The sequence below is a fragment of the Suricata suricatta genome, chromosome 14 (assembly GCF_006229205.1).
Source record: "Suricata suricatta isolate VVHF042 chromosome 14, meerkat_22Aug2017_6uvM2_HiC, whole genome shotgun sequence".
NCBI lineage: Eukaryota > Metazoa > Chordata > Mammalia > Carnivora > Herpestidae > Suricata > Suricata suricatta.
The window spans coordinates 64,195,363-64,203,801 of NC_043713.1; positions in this window are offsets into that span (position 1 = coordinate 64,195,363).

An 8,439-nucleotide genomic window follows, 5' to 3' on the forward strand; every position below is an offset into this window, starting at 1 on the left:
GAAAATGAAGATTTTTAGTTTAATATCTGATGATGGTTCTTACTGTAATTCCAACTCTATATTTATACTTTTTCTTTAGTTTTTTATCTTTTGGAGAGAGAAAATTTGAGTGTTCGTGGGTGGGGAGGGGACAGAGAGAGAGAGAGAGAGAATTCAAAGCAGGCTCCACTCTTAACTCGGAGCCTGATGTAGGACTTGATGCTATGATTATGATCCTGGGACCATGTCCTGAGCCAAATTCAAGAGTCAGATGCTCAATCAACTGAGCCACTCAGGCACCCCCACATTTTCCCCACTAACTTAGAAATGCCCTTTAACTCTTGGTTTGTTTAAATCAGAATCCAAATAATGTTCTTATATTGCAGTTGGTAATAATGTCTCTTTTAGAAAAGTCTAGAACAGGTGTTCTCCTTCCTCCCCTCCCCTTCCCACACTCAGGTCCGTTGTGTTATAGAATGCTCCACATTCTGGATTCTTCTCTTTGCTTCTTCATGGGACCATTTTTTTAAATTAAACAGTTCATTACCAAGTTGGTTTCCATATAACACCCAGTGCTCTTCCCCACAAGTGCCCTCCTCCATGACCATCACACCCTTTTGCCTTCTCCCTTCCCTCTTCGCCCTCAGTTTGTTTTCAGTATTTAAGAGTCTCTCATGATTTGCCTCACTCCCTCTCCCTAACTCTTCCCCCCACTTTCCTTTTCCCATGGTTCCCTGTTAGGTTTCTCCTTTTAGACCTATGAGTGCAAACATATGGTATCTGTCCTTCTCTGCCTGACTTATTTCGCTTAGCATGACACCCTTGAGGTCCATCCACTTTGCTACAAATGACCCTATTTCATTCTTTCTCATTGCCATGTAGTACTCCATTGTGTATATAGACCACATCTTCTTGATCCACTCATCAGGTGATGGACATTTAGGCTCTTTCCATGATCTGGCTATTGTTGACATTGCTGCTATGAACATTGGGGTACATGTGCTCCTATGCATCAGCACTTCTGTATCCTTTGGGTAAATCCCCAGCAGTGCTATTGCTGGGTCATAGGGTAGTTCTCTTGTTAATTGAGGAACCTCCACACTGTTTTCCAGAGCAGCTGCACCAGTTTACATTCCCACCAACAGTGCAGGAGGGTGCCCGTCTCTCCACACCCTCACCAGCACTTCATGGGATCATTTAAATTACAGTTCTGTGTTCTGGATTTCCTGTAAATTGAAAGTTAGCTCTAATAGCCTATTAGATTGGGTCGACCTTTTTGGCAAGAGCCAGCCTGTCACAGGTGGTGCCATGTGCTTTGTGGCATGACCCGTGTGACACACGGAGGTGCTGCCCTCCGTGAGTTCTGATGTGGTCAGTTTGCAACTCCTCGGGACGCTGTCGTCTGCTGTGTGTTTCATTTTCATTGACATTAGTTGCCTACGTCAATTATCTTTTTTTAGGAAGTGGCCAAATGGGGAGGGGTTTCTAATTATGCCATTCCTTCCATATTTATTATTTCTGCTCATCAATGAAGCACCTTGGGTTGCCTTTAAATCTAGTTCTGGAAAGACAGGAAAAGGCAGGTGCCGCCGGCCGACCTTGAAGGCGATGACTGTGACTTTGGCCTCCTGACGTCACTCCCACAAGTAACACAGTGAAAGAGGTTTTGCAGAGGAAACCAAGGCTGTGTTCTGAGTGGGCTTAGTCTACTCACCCCAGCCCTTGAAAAAGCAGAGAATTTCCTCTGGCTGGTGGCAGAAGAGGAAGTCAGAGAGACCGAAGCATGAGAATGATTGGGTGTGGCGTCCCCGACTCTGCAGGTGGAGGGGACCATGTGAGGAGACCGTGGGTGTGCGCCAGGAACTGAGCAGGGGAGCTAGGAGCTCCGTCCTGCCACCAAAGGAACTGAATTCTGCTAACAACTTGCACGAGGTTGAAAGCACATGACCCCTGGAGCCTCTAGATGAGTCCCCAGCCTGCCAGCACATTGATTTGGGCCTTGTGAGCCCCTACATGGAAAACCCAGTGGAGCCCACCACGTCTTGTGTCCTCAAAACCTGTGAGCTCTCACCGGGTTGGTGGTGATTTGTTACATCGCACTAGAAAACTGGTGTAGCAAGGTAAATGCTGAAGTCTTTGTTTTTATTATATTTTTAAAGTTTATTTAAATAATTTATCTTAAGAGAGAGAAAGCATGAGTGGGTAGGGGCAGAGAGAGAGGGGGAGAGAATTCCAAGCAGGCTCCGTGTTGTCAGCGCAGAGCCTGACATGGGGCTCGAACTCACAATCCTTGAGCTCATGAGTAGAGTGGAGATCAAGAGTCAGATGCTGAACCGACTGAGCCACCCAGGTGCCCCGTCTTTGTATTTGTTTTGTTTATGCTTTTTTAAATGTTTATTTTTGAGATGGAGAGAGAGACAGTGCAGAGCAGGGGAGGGGCAGAGAGACAGAGACACAGAATCCAAAGCCGTCTCCAGGCTCTGAGCTGTGAGCACAGAGCCCGACGTGGGGTTCAAACTCAAAAGCCGTGAGATCATGACCTGAGCTGAAGTCCGATGTCTAATCAACTGAGCCACCCAGGCGCCGTCCCCTCCCCCCAAGTCTTTGTTTTTAATTGCCAGTTTTCAGAATAAAAAAGATTAAGTGACAAGCTGCTTTATCCTCCTTTTCTACTTCTTTTATACAAGTTGTATGTCTTCAGGGACATCAATTACACTGATCCCTAAATTGCTGTCAGTAGGACATATACACATTTCAGTACTGACCCAGTGTTCTTGGCTTGGGTTATCTGAAGAATGGTTTTAAAGAGATACTGATTATTGAAAGACAGAGCACTTTACCAATTCAGGTTAAGACTTTGCTACCATTTTCATCTGTAAAATATACTGAAATAATCTCGTCATATGCAAGTGAGGCGCATGGCATTTGATAATTCCATGTGTCTGTGGACAATCTACTTAGCTCCTGTCTGCCTAACCAATCTAATTAGAGGGCAGTGTCTCTGATTATAAGGAGACTCCGAAATAGGTACTTAATTCATGAAGTATGCAAAATACCGTCATGTAGGAAGAACAGCCTGGCTCATGGAACATGACATCACCTATTGCCGCGGGAGCATCTCCATTTTCACACTGGCTCCCATTCGTTTGAGTGGAAACCTTCCATATGTAGCCTGTAGTGTTCTGGTTCTGGCTTCTTTCAATTAGCATAAGATTTTGGAGGCTCACCCACTCTGCGCACCCATCCTTCACCAATCCTCTTGTGGTTGAATTAATATTCCATCCTAGGGATAGACTGCAGATTTGTTATCCACTCACCCGTTAGTTGATGGACACTTAGATTACTCCCCCTGTTTGGTATAAATGATCCTGCTGTGAGTGGTCCCGTGCCAGTGTGGACGTACGTTTCCATCTCTCTTAGGTATACAACTGGGAGCTTTGGAATTGCTGGGATATCTGGTAAATTCATGGTGAACCTTTCAAGAAATCGCTGCTGTTTTCCAAAGAGGCTGTGGTACTTGACATTCTCACGGTCAATTTATGGGAGGACCAGGCTTGTCATAACCTCACCCATGCTTGCTGTTGTCTCTCTGGACAAATGGTGTTTCACTGTGGTCTTGATTTGTATTTCCCTAACAATTAGTGACACCGAACGTGTTTGTGCTAATGAGCCTTCCTATGTCTTCTTTGGTGAAGAGCCCATTGAAATCCTTCTGTCCACTTACGAAAGTGATTGTCTTTCTTTACATTATGATATGTATGATTTACAAATATTGTCTCCCAGTTACCAGCTTCCCCTTTGCATTTCTTCCTGGTGACTTCTGAAGCCCCAAAGTTTTTAATTTTGATGAACCCCAATTCATACATTTTTAAAAACTGTACTTTTGTGTCATCTCTAGGAACTTTCTGCCTACCTGAATGCCCTGAAGATTTTCTTCTATTTGTTTTCTAGACGTGTTATCGTTTTAGCTCTCATGTTTAGGTCTCCGGTTGATTTTTGAGTTTGATTTTGTGTATAATGTGAGGCAAGGGTTTAAATTCATCTCTTCTTTTCTTTTTTTGGCATGTGGCTATTCAATTATCTGAATACATTTGTTGAAAAAACATTTTTTTTCCTACATTGAATTGTCTTGGCACCTTTGTTGAAAATGAATTGACCAGAAACTGAATTATTTCTTTCTGGACTTTCAATTTGTTCCATTGACCTCTGCCTTAGGTCAGTGCCACACTGTCTTCATTACTGTAGCTTTGGGGTAATTTTGAAATCAGGAAATAAAAATTCCCCCATGTTTTTTTCTTGCTTTTTTTAAAAAATTGATTTCGGTTATTCTGAATCCTGTGCATTTCGATATGAATTTTAGCATCAGATTTTCAATTTCTGCAAAAAAAAGAAATCCGTCTGGAATTTTGATAGGGATTCTGTTGTATTATTGTATTTCCAGATCAATGTGGAGAGAATTGGCCATTTTAACAACATGGAGTCTGTGGCCCATGAAAATGAAACATCTCCACATTTATTTAGGTCATCTCCAATTTCTCAGTGGTGCTTTGTGGCTTTCAGACTCCTGCGTCACATTACATTTATTCCCAAGTGTCTTCATGTTTTTTGATGCTATTTTGAACGGGACTGTTTCCTTAATTTCGTTTTTGGCTGTTCACCGCCAGCACATGGAGATAGAATGGGTTTTTGTATGGTGATCTTGGATCCTGCCATCTTGATGAACTTGTTTATTAATTCTAGAGATTTGTACGTGTGCGTGTGCATGCATGTGTGTGTACACATGCGTGCTTGTGAGTTCGTTAGGATTTTCCCTGTGGAGAATCTTGTCTCTGAATAAAAACAACTTTACTTCTTTCTTTCCATTCTGGTGCTTTCCTTTGCAATTTTTACTTTTCACTTTGATTTCTTAAATGTTTCTTATGTTGGCCTCAAATACATTTAGCATGATTTCAAAGAACATTTGTGTAGCAAGAATACGTATATTGTATTTGGCATCTGGGGTTAAGGCATAAGAAATAGACTTGATAAGGGCTTTGGAAACAAAAGTATGTGTTTCATTATAGAAAATGTACATTAGAAAAACAAAAATTACTACCTTTCAAATAGACTTTGGAGCAGTTTCTGTAAGAACAAAGACGGGCACAGATATGCATGGGTATCTATTAAAAAATTGATATTATATAAGACTACAGAAATAGTTAAAAAAACAGGCAACACAGAATAAAACATTTTAGCATTATTGTTTTGTTAATTTCAAAGAACAGGGTTTCCAGTCAAGTTCTTTAATTTATAAAAGTATAGCTTGAAGTGTTCTGTGCTTCAGAACATAATAGATGGTTAAAATCTGCCAAAAAATTTGTAGCTATGCAACTCCTTACTTGAAGGCCGGGGTTGAATTACTGCAGATTGAGTACTTTTGCATTTGGTTACAATGAGGGGACTCTGAACCTGGGATCCAGCTTCTTTTCCCTTTGTGTTCCCAGCCTTGTTTGGAAGTGTGTGTTTCTGCCCCTGGAAGGGCCCTCCCCCTCCCGACAGCCCCTGACTGAGGGTCGCAGAGTCAGGCTCCCATCGCTCCTATCTTTCTCTGGAGGGGAGCCGCTGCCCACCACGGAGAAGAAAAACTTAGGGCCCCATTCAGTCCGGCATCAATTATCCATGCCTCTGCAGAGACATTTAGCGAGGGAAGGAGTTAAAGATCCCTTTAAACTTTCAAAAAGCAGAGCTAAACACCTGACTAAGCACAGCTAATTGGATTTTCAATTGAAAGGGAAAGTTAGGGGCACCGGTGCTGCACATCCTCATCTTGGCTGTTACCCTCAAAACCACCGGCCTGCCGTCTTTCCAGCTGATTTGTCACCGGCGCTGGCCTCACACGCTGGGTATCTACCCGGATCCTCCCATGAGGACCCTGCCGGGGGGGGGGGGGGGCACTCTCTGCCGCTCTAAGTATTTGGGACATCGAGGTATTTGACATAGCTTTCAAAGAGCATGAAAATACTTTTTTTTTTTGAAACCAGTTTATTAAGGCTGGTTTTCCTTTTATTTTTTCCCCCAATATTTATTTATTTTTGAGAGAGACAGTGTGGCCAGAGGAGGGGCAGAGAGAAGGAGACACAGAATCTGAAGCAGGCTCCAGGCTCTGAGCTGTCAGCACAGAGCCAGACTTGGGGCTCGAACTCACAAACTGAGATCATGACCTGAGCTGAAATTGGACACTTAATCGACTGAGCCACCCAGGCGCCCCTGGTTTTCCTTCTTAAAGCCATCGTTCCAGTTTGAAGAACAGCCAGAGTGATCACTTCCAAGAAAAATTCAGAACAGCTACGTTTTGCTGGAAGAACACAGTACTTTAGCATCTGCTAACTTTAACGCTGTGGTAGGATGGCTGATCTGCAGCCTAGCAATCCATGATCTTAAACATTTTTTTTTTTATGTTTCTTTATTTTTGAGAGAAAGAGACAGAACATGAGTAGGAAAGGGACAGAGAGAGAGGGAGACACAGAATTTGAACAGGCTTCAGGCTCTGAGCTGTCAGCACAGAGCCAAACACAGGGCTCGAACTATGACCTGCGAGATCATGACCTGAGCCCAAGTCAGTCACTCAATGGATGAAGCCACCCAGGTGCCCAATGTGTGACCTCTTAAACTGCTGCTGTTTAATTCTCCCTGATTTTTTCCAAGCTTGCTTTGTAGGAATTTCTTTCAGTTTGAGATGGCGATGGCTCCCTGCGTCGCAGCCAGCGCACTGAGCGTTTCCTATGCCAGGCAAAGTAACATGACCCAGTTCGCACAGGCCCCAGGAGGCAAAGCCAGGGCTGGACATTCTACCTGCCTGTCCGCAGGAAAAGTTAGTGTGGACATTCGCATGCAGGTGAAGTTCCTCTGTGTTTTTGTTTTTTATTTTTGTTTTTAATAACGTATCAACTCCACAATTCCTATTTAATCTATAATGACACTGAAATCCAGAATTTGGGGGCAGTGCACAAAGAGGTTTCAGTGGCAGATATACATATACACTTTGCTAAATGAGACATTCACGGTCAACAATGTTTTGATCCAGGGCTGTCCTAGAAAGATCTCTTGAAACAGAAAGGCACACAGGGAAGGTGAAGACCCCTCAGGCTTCCCACCCCCGGCCAGCTCGCCTTTCCAAAGAACGCATAGGACACACACAGACCTCTGGCCTGTCAGTGTCGAAAGTGCCAGTGAAGTGTGTTTACTACCAGCAGGGAGGCCCCACAATTCACGGGGGCGAGGGGGGGCCCTGGAGATGTCTCTGGGGCTGAGTTTAAATCCCAAGGTGAGTGTGGGCAGGCCTCTCTCTTAGCCTAGGTTCTGGTGGGCCTCTGCAGCTGACTCAACTTGGTAGCTTTCTCTCTGGCAGGGCCCACATATTTTAGGGGAGACGTGCGTGTGCTCTGGCGTTATGAGCAGATGTGGGGCCTTCCTGTGTCCCGCTAGAGAACGCCAAGGACCCAGGACACATCGCCTCCACGGGAAAAGTACATCAGCTTTCTGAACCGGCAGTTCCGGGGATGACAGGACCCTTTTAGGATTTTCAAAGCCCCAAATGGATTAGGAAATGTCAGGCTGTAGCGGGCTGTCTGGATGGCCCCTGGTTTTAGCTGTTTTGGAAATCCTTTTTTCCCCGAGGGTTTTTATACCTCATCCTAGATCTCTGTCAGTCTTTCTACCTCTAGGCAAAGTCAAAACCAGGAGATGCAGAGATGTGCTCTGAGGTGGTTATTAGCGTTTGTTTGAAATCCACTGTTAAAATCTCACTCATTCATTCGGTAAATTTTGCCTCGTGCCACACACTCTTGTAAGCCCCGGGGAGCATCCGAGAGCAGTGCTGAAGCCTGTGTCTTCATGGCGTTACCATTCTGCCCGGGGAGACGGACTGACAGCCACACACTGTCCCCGTGCTGGTACACATCATGGGATTCTAACCGAGTGTTTTGAGAAGGCACTGCTTTTAAGGGGTTGGGGGACAAATCCCTGTGGGAGGTGAGGGAGCCGAGCCCCTGTGCATTTATCTGGGGAGAGCAGGTCCAGCTGGGAGTTCAGCACTCGCCCTCACTCAGGAGCTGCGGTGGTGGGCGGACAGCACGGCGGCCAGGGGCTGCGGCCGAGGTGGGGAGGGGAGTGCAGGTGTGGGAGGCAGAGAGGTGGACTGGTGGGCTGACACTGTCTCAGGCTTCCCCCAGGGATCAGCTGCCACAGAAATGGGCCTGGGGCACTGGGGGATCAGGGTGGAGGCAGGAGGTGATTCTGGCCTGCGGGTGAGTGAGTAGGGTAGCATTGGAGACAGGGAGGGAAGCCACTGAGTTACAGCCTCCACGGCTGGATTTATGAGGAATCGTGGTGCCATGCAGAAGCCGGTGGGAGGGGGCGGGGCTTGCCGGAGACACAGTGTCGGTGGGCTCAGGTAGGGCCAGGAGGTAAAGAAAAGGGCTC